General features: G+C 47.0%; 1 protein-coding gene across 2 annotated transcripts in view; it reads left to right on the top strand.

Moving 5' to 3' along the window:
- OPCML (opioid binding protein/cell adhesion molecule like) overlaps positions 1-11,184 on the top strand; it is a 1,086,020-nt gene that overhangs the window by 446,193 nt on the left and 628,643 nt on the right. The window lies entirely within an intron of this gene.

Here is an 11,184-nt window from a genome sequence, read left to right as displayed (position 1 = left end):
GTTGTTTGGCGGGTCTGGGCTGGATTTGAACCCGCCACCTTAGGTGTATGTGGCTGGCACCTTAGCCGCTTGAGCCACAGGCGCTGAGCCCGAGGTACCATTTCTATGTGAGCTGAGGATGCCTGTGACAAAGTGTGTTGGTGGATAGCCAGGGATGATGGGGCGTGATTCTGCACATGGCGATCAAACTCTGGGCTTCACTATTGACAATTTTTGAAAATAAGGCTGAAAGATATGACTTCTGATAGCTTTGCTCCCACCTGTACCAGAATTTACAGGGTTTAGAAACATGATCTCCCCGAGAGATTGGATAATGATGCTTGATCACAGAGAGGGCCATATTTAATATTACTCATCCTATCTTTTCAAGAGTAAATAAACAAATTAGATTAACAACAGCAAGACTAGCCCACAGCTCACAGTCTGTGAACCAAATCTTCCATAGAGACCCTGGGGGCAAGAGTGCTGACTAGCTAAAGGGTATCCTTTACTTCCCCAGGCCTAAGCTTCTTTCTTCCTGGGAGAGGAACTCAAGGACTTCTAAAGTCTGGCCTTGTCAGTCTACGTGTGCTCACCTTCCAGCTAAGGACTAACTCTTGTCCCCAGAAAGAAGAGTTAGAACACAGAGAAATATATTGTAATTAACTCATACCAGAAATGGAGAGTAGAGTTGTGAAAACCCCAAATCTCTTGGCAGCCAAAGTAAAGATCCAGGCCACCATTGTTTAAGAGCCAGACATAGTCTCCGAATCAGAAGGGACTTTAGCGTCTAGCTGAAGACCAGACCCTTCTAGTCTGGCTCATGTGTGATACATTAACCCCAGATATAACGTCTGAGGCCAGATGTCAGGGAAGAAAAGTAGCTCTTTTACTTAGTGGTCTTAGAAAAATAAAAGGTTATCGTTTGAAATGAGCCCTAGAAAGATATAGATGTTTCAAATAGATTTGCATATTGAGGGAAAGAAATGTAGATCGACTTATTCCGTATGGCCCCAAGGGCTCTCTAAAGATTGAGCAAGTCATCTCGGCAAATAATGAATGAGATTCCCATTACTGGAGTCGTTCATGTAGAGAATGGATGGCATGGGTTGGGGGATGAATTAATATTTAAGAATATACGTTCTGGAATAAGTCAAAGTGGTTTTCAATCCTTTCTGGGCGACCTCTGCCGGCTTGGGGCAGTATCCTAAGCCTGCTTCTTTATGCACAAAGTGAGTATGATAATTCATTGTGCTTCCTGGAAGGGGCTTGTGAGTTTTTGATGAGATAACATATAGAAATATATGAAGTACACAGTGCTGTGTTTGGATCAATAAATAGTAAGTTTTTATTGTAGCTGCTTGTGATTGCTGGGCAAAAGTGTTCGTGAGGGTCAGGATATCAGGACAAGCAGGTGTTTCACAGCCCTGTGACGAGGTGACTTCCCGTGCACAAGCAATAACTGAGAGACTGTGATGTGGTAGGCTTGGCCCTGCATGCTGAGAACTCGGGGATGAGTGGGGCTGGCATGGTTCCTCACCCTTCAAAAACCTGTGGTTCAGAATCTAGGGTGGATTGAGTAAATGGCAGGTTCAGTCCTGACTTCTGTTCCAGGGCAAGTAATTTGAGTGGTGCAGAGAAGGGCCCCCTTCTCCTTCTCCTGGGAGGCCTGGGGTTTCTATTGTTGGAGTCCAGCTAGGAAAGCCACTCGGCTCTCCTTTCCTTGGGTGCCAGCGGTCTTTGGAAATCTGTCCTCTCCCGCACCTGCGTGCCCTGATCACCTCCGTCCTCCCCTCACTGCAGCCAGTGCTGCTGCGTCACGCTTCTCCCAGAGGCAAACCCAGAACACCTCACCTGGCCTGCACTGGCTTGCCTGCCCTAGAGTTTAGCTGATGGCTGCAGAAAACTCTGGAACACTCAGATATTAACCTGAGCCCAGGACAGTTGGAGCCGTGACAAGCAGGGGGGAGTGGGGACGGAGGATGCGTTCTTCTTTGTCACAGACATGTACTTCTGAGCTGCATCTTATAGAGTTCCCAGGAAGGACGGGGCAGGACGGAGCCTCAGCTGACTTCAGTTTCCACATGGCCACTGACTCTTTGTTTCTCTTTGTGTTGGCTTCACTTTCTTCTAGGGTTCATATTTCTGTAAAAATAGAGCATAGTCTTACTTACAAGGGGACATGGAGTGTCGTCTGACAGACACTGGAGACTCAGAAGTGTGGGGAGGTCGGAGGGCATGGATGGTGAGAGGTGAATTAATGGAGACAGGGCCCGTTACTCCAGCGATGGACACGCTAAACGCCCAGACTTCACCACCATGCAACACGTCCGTGTAACAAATCTTCACTTGGAACCCTTAAATTTATACAAATAAAAAGATAAAACAGAGCCACAGATAATCTGTCTTCACGCCAACCCTTGTCTCAGGCTCTGAGATGTGCAATGTCGGTAAATCCTATATCCTCACGCTCAGTTAGCACTAGATCTCTGTAATGTGTACTTTGGTCCTTAGAACCTCCGTGTCTTTGAGGGAATGATTTGCCGGTGGTGTGTGAAGCCCAGGTGAACACCTGTCTCTGATTGTTCCACGACATGCTTCTCTGTCCCCTGTCTGGACCAGCGCAGCAATAAGAGACAATTCAGTCCCATTAGCACGTAACTCTTCCCTAATAGACAGCGAGTTCTAATTCTCTAATTGGTAATAATAGAGTAATTCTAAAATACATTTTATACTATATAGACTAATTTCACATCTGATCGTCAAGCAATCCCTAGATATAAGTAGGAAAAGTCTGAGGACGGGCTTTTCCTTTGGTAACAGCCGTAGGTCTAAGTCACTGGTCCATTCATTTCGGTCAAGTTAACCAGATCTTGTTTTTCTATTTTCTCTCTCTAATTGCTTGTGGTCCTCCTTAAAACTTAGAGGAGAATTATGCTCCCGTTGCCTTTGATTTATTTTAAATGCTCAGTGTCTCATTTATTTCCTTAAATACAAAGTTTTTCATAGCACTTTGATTGGCAGAGTAGAATACTAAAAAAAAAAAACTTCAAGATATGATTCAGATCCCATCAAATTCACCATTAGGAAGTGTGCAATTTTTGGTTTTAGTATTTTCATAAAGTTCTGAACCCGTCATTATCTAGTTCTAGAATATTCTTATCACCATTAAAGGAATAAGTGCTGATCATCTATCTCCCCCCATCTCACCCTCTAAGAAGTGGTTTTAACTTTCCATCGAATAGCTTTGTTTTGCGCACACCGGTCTGAGTGCCATGAAAGAGTACACGTGTTCTTGTAAGGATACGGAGTGACTGGGGGTGTTGGCTGTCCTGGACATGCCGTCCTGACCTAGCTACTTATCCACTCTGTAATGGTGGGCAAGCATTTTACCCTTTCTGAGTCCAATGCACATTTATAAAATGAAAAGATTGGCTATCTCAGGAAGATCAACTCCTGGATGTGTTGGATTTGGGAGATAGCAGGTGGGTACTCAGGGCCGTGAGTGCTCCGTCCTTGGAATATTGAATGAATGTTCTCAGCTGCACTTTCCTAGAGAGGAGCTCAAATACTTAGCAATGTTACAAAAGTGTCTTAATTTTTTTTCATCATTTTAAAAATAAGTAACTATTGGGTCTGGACAGCAAAGCTCTCCTTCCACCTCTGACATCTCTCTATTATCTACAGTTTACATTTAAGAAAATTGAGTTTCCAGGAATGACTTTCTCACAGCACACAACAGGTGCCACCAGCCCATAAGCACATAATCTGACTCCCAGGCCAGTGGGGTTTTTTGTTTTGGTTTAGTTGGGGTTTGGTGCCTTTTGAAGCCTCTGCTATTCCTTTGATAGAATATGTGCTTTGGAATAAAAAAAAACTTCGTTTCATGAATCTAAACATACAGTCATACCTCTTAGGGACAATATGCGGATTGATTTTAAAAAGGGTCTCGGATATAGTAAATGCTCCATAAATGATACTGTTAGCGTCACTCCACTGTGAAAATGGACCTTGCCTATGTGTCCTGCACAATAACACACACACAAATATAGCAGAAGCCAAATAAGAATTGTAAATATACTTGGAGAATCATACATGATGCACACACAGGCACACACACTGGCATGTCTGATTTTCAGCTGGTTTCTTCAATGTATAGTAAAATCTTTGGTTGCCCTCACCTGCTTAAATGGGAAAAAGTTAATCTTACTCTTACTGGCATATCCCAGCCTAGATAGGATACATATCTGTGGTATATTTTAAAACATCCTCTGTCTGTTGGCCCTTCGAGAATGTGCCCTACAGGAGACCACGATTTTTCCCTCCTTAGCTCCCCTTGTAAGTGAACAGCCACACTCATCTCGTGGGTGGGAAGGGCCCTGGCGTGCGGGAAAAGGATGATGGTCCTCTGTCTGAGAAGATCAGTGGCTGCCCCTAAGTTAGCAGAAACATCAAGATTAGGGTCTGACCTCTCCTGCCAGCCTCATGCCCCTGACGGAGTCCAGGGTCCTGACATCAGTCAGCCTTTGTTCTCTTTCCCTCGGCGTCATCTGTAGTATAATTTTTATTCTTGTCTTTTCAGCTGTCTGCCCTGACCACCCAGCCAGCATGAGCCCAGGCAGTGGGAACTAATTATAATATTAGCTTAGACACAACACAATTATAAAGGAAATTGCTGATAAACAACACATACAGTCCAAAAATCAACTAAATATTACTTTCCGTTACACCCTCTTTAGAAATCACCTACCGTCGTACCTCTCTGCAGCCTGGGCCCATCTGAAAGGGGACGGTGATGTTTGTAGCCATGCCCTTGTGCTCACAGGCAGGAGAATTGCTGGCTGGGTTCTGGTCACAGCCACATCCCCAGGTGGAGACTGGCATCTGCCAAGCTGGGTAGATTGTGACATCCTGAGCTTACATGAGCCAGTGGGGGCGGGGGGAATTTAGAACTCACAGAAGAAAGGCCAAGAGGGTTCCGGGAGCTTTAGACAGAACAGGGAGAAGGAGCGAACCACAGAAAATTGACATTGGATGTTGCTTGTTTGAAAGACGCGACAGCCTTGGCTTGCTGCAGAGCTAATTATTATGCAAATTTATGCTAATAAACCCTGCCTTGAATGTTGTTGAGAAGCTGCCTTTTCCCGTTAACATAGCTGTAATGAGAGGTAAATTTGTAATGCAGATGCCCGAGGTAATATATCCTAAATCACTTGATGGTGTAACGGACTCTCTCTCACCCCACCCGACACAAATGTCAATTTAAATTAGTTTTTGCTTTGCATATTTATTGAAGCTTTATTTATTGTTAATATGTACTAAGGACACCAACTAAACAGCCCCCACTACTTGTTAGAAGTGGGATTTAGCGGGGAGCTGGGGCTTGGCGTTGGTTCATCAGGAGATGGGAGAATTTTTTTCTTCCAGCCACAGACACAGTATCAGCTTGGACGGTGCCAGAACTGTTCACATCCCCCTCCTCCTCCGAGCTTGCTATCAAATTAGGCTCTGCAATGAAAGAGCAATTCTATCATGATAATTATGATATGGTGTTCCTAAGAGTTAATGGTCTTTGTCACCTCTGCATTTGTGTTTGTGATGCCACCACCCTTGCAGAAGCATGCTCCCACCACCCACATGCTGGGAGGGGAATAGCCCGAAACCATGAGTATCTCTGTTCTAGTTTGGATTCTGTCACTTTAAAAAATGTAAAGTGCCTACTTAGTGTCAAGCATGGAGTTAAGGATTTTAGTTGCAGGGTTTTTTATTTCCCCTTATAGATAACTTTCCATTTGGGTATTATTGTCCCCATTTGGGAGATGGGTCAATGGGAGATGGAGAAGAGGCTTTGTGGGTTTCTTAATCTTATTACATATGGCGAGTACAATTAAAATATGTGTTTTCAAGCTCCCATGCCACTTTAATACACCATTCTTTCTCCTAGCTAGTACCTCAGTAAATCTGAGTTTGAGTTTCTTCTATAATTTAAGAATGTTAGATTGGATGACCTCAAAAGTTCCTTGGTACATGGAGCTCCAGGTTAAGACATTCTGTGCTACCGTAAGCAGCTACCTCCTGATTCGTGTCTCTCTCATTGCGAACTCGGCTTAAGCTAGTTACTTGCTTAAAGATTCTTGGTTCATTCTGCCTATCTCTTCAGTACGTGTGGGTTTCTCCTAGGCTACCTTGACCCTCAGTCCTTTTGTGTGACACCAGCATGGGGAAAAATAAATGAGCCCATAAAGAATCTGGGCAAACCGAACATAGTGAGACACATCAACCAGATGTGCTAACTCATCTATGTGTCTATCCAGGGAATGCCAACATGTCCACTGCTAAAAAATATCGCCAACATTTATGCATCAGGTACCCAGATTTTTTTCTCCTTAGCGTAACTCCTTTGAATCAAGTTATCCAGACAGGCCCTCTCCAAAACGGGTCAATTCATATTACCTAGGGCGGCATGTCAACTGTTGAGAGAGGTAATTCACTAGCATGTGGTTAGCGTAAAACAGGACCTAACTGGGAGAGGACTCAGAGAACAGAGAACGTGAGTTTAGATGAACGCGAGTTTAGATGAAGAAGGGCCAGCATTGTCCCTGCTCAGAAGACAGGCTGAGAGCCGGCCTTCTCCTCCCCCATTTGGTCAAGAACAAGACTTTTGTTTGTAAAACTCTCCCATATGTAAATGAACATAGAACTACTAAGGATTTTTTCCTGATATATGAAGGGGGGAAAAGTAGAGGGTGAGGACGACTTCTGCCCCACATGCCCAGGCCCACCTGCCCCAATTTTGAGCTCTATTCCCCACAAAGTGGGGCACCTCGGATTCCACTTCAGAAGCTCGTATTTAGGCTTAAGGAACTAAGCTAGGTTATAATGCCGAGTCGGGAAGAAAAACACATGCTGGTTATCAGTCTTCGGTATTGTCCTATAAATAAGTTTATCTGATCAACTTCGGTGGTTACAATGTGCTGAGATGAGGCCGAAAAAGACACACATTATTTTAGGCTTAGAAATGCATTTTTATGATTAAAAAAAGAACTACTAAAATACTAAAAGTATAGGAAAGAGAATAACAATCGTCTATAACTGCATCCTCAAAGATAACCATCCTTCATGCCTCCCGTGTACCTGGCAGAGGGGATAAAACTTCACAGAAATGTATCAGGAGCATTTACCCAAAGAGGGGTCTCATTTTGCAAGGAAGGATGGGCAGTATTTCACTATGGGGACAGGAAGACCAGGGTATGGAGCCACATTGGGAATTGGGGGTGACCTTGATAATCCCTGGGGGAAGAGGTGTCAGCACAGGAAGGAATGGTACAAGAGACCAAGGCAGGGTATAAAACACTGACTTTATCCACCTGGCACATTGCCAAGGTGTACTTTGGGCCTAAAAAAGAGTTTTATACAATTGACTCAAATAGCCTTATCTTCCTGGATCTCAGCTAATGCAGTAAAATAAGAAAGCCAGGCTAGTACATCTCTTAAGGTTCCCCTCAGCCTATGAGTTTGGCTCCCTTGCAGGGGAAATTAGCCTGAAATAATGCAAAACATTGGCCCCGAATTTGGCTTCTAGCACTACCCTGAGCCTGGGAACCTTCCCCAGGAAGGAAGAGGGGAGCTGGACTGGCTGGGTTCTTCTGGAGGCTTCTTTCAACACAGACCATTATTCTGAGTGTCCAAAGAACATTTCTGCTGTCTGGGGAGTGGTGTAGGCGTGGTTTCCTCCCCAAGGGAGCTCCAGCGGATGTGTGATGAGCTGGAATCTTGTCCTCACCCAGCCCCTGTCCCCTCCTAGCAGGGCAGCACTGGTGTGATGGTCTGAAAGGTGGGTCTTCTCTGGCATGCTGAGGAAACCAACTGTGTGTCCACTATGGTTCTCACCCCTGGAGAGGATGGTGATTCTCATGTCAGGAGGTGAAAGATACATAAAGCTCCCTCTACCCCCAGGGGAGGGAGCAGATGGTCACAGGAAGAGACAGGGAAAGAGAGATGGCAGGCAGTCCAGAGTTACCTGGAAGGGGATGGTGGGAAAGGCCAAACCCAGAATGAAGGGATGAGTGGAGGGAGAGAGGGGGACACTCTGGGCAAGGCCACCGGCAGCCTGTGTGTCCTGCAGTGGCAGCGGGGCCCAGCCTGGTTGCCACCGTGTGGCAACTCTGCCCTAAAGGACCCAGACGTTGTCTCCCCTTGAACTCTGCGGAATCTATTTGAAGCACCCTGTCCACACAGAGGAGACCCCAGAGAGCCTCCCAGCACTGGCTGATGGCCCTTGAGATCCCAGGTACCTGCCTGGGGAGACTGAGATTATCCCAGACCACAGGGCCCTCTGGTGAAGATTAATCCCATGTGCCCACTAGAACCACATTTGGCCACTGTGTTGAGAGAAATCAGTGACCCCCTGTCCACATAGGGCAGCTAACATCTAAGCCACTGCTGCTTTTCAGCCATCACAGCTCACTCCAGGGCACATCTGCTGTGGGCAGCACTCTGGACCCATCTTGGAAGGAAGTTGGGCTGGATAACAGGTGCCTCTCCCCCAGAAACACAGGTGGGGTGGACGTCTCTTAACTCTGTGGTGACCTCACTGCCACCCCTTCGCAAGCCACTGCTCTTGGCAACCTGGCCATGTGGTGAGCATTTGCGCACACAGTTTAGAGGCGCGTTCCCAGGGTTTGTCCCATACCTGGAGGCCCGGGTTAAGCTGCCTGGCCAGCTCAGCACAGAGATGGACTTTCCACGTCTCTGACCCTGCCTCAGCCTCTCCCGTGGGACCTCGCATCTGCTGAGCTCCGGCTTTAACAAGTGCCCTCATTTTTCAAGCACCAAACCAAACCCTTTCATCTGCACACTCCTGTCCTCCAGCGGAGGCCACCAAGTAGGCCAGTCACAGAGTCACCATTGATCAACTCACTCCACACTGACCCCTGACAATTCCCCTGCCTCCTGGTTTTATCTTTCTCCTGTTCTCATAAGGATCAAGGACACCTGTGTGTACACCGCCCCCTGGTGGACACGGAGCACACTGCATGGCAGAGGCGGGAGTCTGTTTCGGTCAGTGCCCAGGGCTTGGCCCTGGAAGGCTTCAGTTCATGTTTGTCAAGTGGATGAACAAAACCTCTTACATCCTCCACTGCCCACCTGCTCCGTGCCAGGCCATGTGGCAACAGGGGTCATTGAGGCTTCAGCCTGCCCTGGGGGAGTCTCTCATCCAGGAGTCCTTGGTAAACGCTTTCTCCGTGTATACCCTTCAGAGAGTCCCATTCATTTATTCTTCATAAAGGGCTAGCCTTAGTCCGTCCCAGGAAAAGGATTTCGAGTAGTGCATCCTTAGCACACAGGGCAGTCTAGAATGCATAGGGAACAGCTAAAATAAGGTGGCCTCTGCATGGCCCTGCGGAGACTTCCAGAAGACAGTCCCTGGTGGATCTAACCTATAGCTTTTGGGTCTCTGCCCCTTTCTGCTTCCACGGATCAACTACTGATTTAGACACGTGACAAAGGGGGCTTCTGTCTTCCGGATGTGGTAGGAAACCCACAACTTGTCTGGCTAACAGGTGTTATCATAGACTTGGTCTCCTCTGGGGCCTCAGCCGGGGAGCCTGGCAGGATGCGCGTGCAGTGCTGGGGAACGCCCACCAGGGGGAGACAAAGCTCCACAAACGAGCCAAGAAACCGGGCCAGGCAATGTATCATTTCTTCAGCCCTGCAGCCCTCGCCTCTCACTCCGCTGCTCTACCTGCCCTGGCAATCATGCGGTAGGAGGGAGGCTGCCGTCAGCAGGCTGGTGGGCCCTTGTCCCCGACTAGCAGGGCCGTCTCTCTCCCCCCTCACTCCCGCTCCTCTGGATCAGGACCATTTCTGTGTTTTGTTTTTTTGCCGGCCCCTCCCTGACAACAGGCCCTAATACAAGAGATTTAAGGAAAACAGGTCTTTCAAAGAAGAGTTTAAAGCAATGTCTTTCAGCCCTGTCTTCGACTGACACATCCAAGTGATCAAACCCTGCTCATGGTTAGCCGGTTTGACAAACATATCCAGCAAATTTTTCTCAATTCGGGAACTGCTTTGAAGATCTATCTCGTATTAATGATCACAAACTGCTCTGTAAATGACCTTTTTTGAGCATGAGACTGAAAAAAAAAAAAAAAAAACGTAGAACAGATAGATAGGACCCAAAGCCGTCATTTAAATCCTGTAAAAATGAGCCCTAATGCCTGCTTCAAGTCTGAAGTGCCCACACGTGGCTGGAGATCTTGCAGGGCCCACGGAATAAGGCTCTGAAAGACCTTTTATTAGTATAAGAACGTGAGGTAGCTTTTCTCTTTTTTGACACCATAAAAAGCTGTCTAGGCTTATCAAAGGGGACATGCGGGTTGGAAAAGGACTTCCTGGAGGGTAGCCTGGGCCCAAATGGACCTACCGCCTAGTTACTTCTTTCTGTATGAAACAAACCATCTGTCCCAGCTCAGGTTTTCTGATACTCTGACAAACTCTTAGAGGCTAGAGCAGCCAGAAGGAGACAGGCAGACAGGGAATGTGGACAGGAACTGGATTCACCCCGTGGGATGGTCAGGTTCTAGCCCAGTAGACTCCACAGCACTTGCTGAATGCATTGCTAGAATGAAACAGGAGGACCCCGTGATCTCTGCAGACCTAGGAAGGCCCGCTGCCTGGCCGACACCAGGAGGATGTGGTTATGCTGCAGATAGCCGGGGCCTGCCAGGATGTCCAGGATCGGTCTCCAGCACTCCAGTTACATGTCGACTGCCCATGGTGGTGTCAGAGCAAGGCAGAAACCCAGCAGCCATGGAGAGGCTGCTGAGATTCTCAGCTAACCCAGGCAGCGTCCAGGTGTGGGAATGATACGTGGGTACAGTCCTTGGAATCCATGATGTGGTTGCTGTGGTAGCCCCAAATCCCAACTGGAACAGAAGATGTAGGCTGAACTAGCCTACTGGTGCTGCTGTTTCTGGAACGCTGCCATCTATTCTGGGCTTGGCAATGTGTCACTCTGTATGTGGGGTCAGTAGTTCATCTGCAAGGGATGAGGTGTTGGGAAGGATCTGTGAGATTTAAGATGATCATGGGCTTCCTTTCACTCAGGTTTTGACCTGTCTGGACAAACCAAGGACCAGCAGATGGGTGAGAAGGTTTTTATTTATTTATTTATGATGATGATGATGATTTTTCTTTTCTTTT

Source organism: Otolemur garnettii, unplaced genomic scaffold (assembly GCF_000181295.1).
Source record: "Otolemur garnettii isolate 467f Iridium unplaced genomic scaffold, OtoGar3 scaffold00097, whole genome shotgun sequence".
NCBI classification, from domain to species: domain Eukaryota; kingdom Metazoa; phylum Chordata; class Mammalia; order Primates; family Galagidae; genus Otolemur; species Otolemur garnettii.
This window is presented reverse-complemented; position numbering and strand designations above follow the sequence as displayed.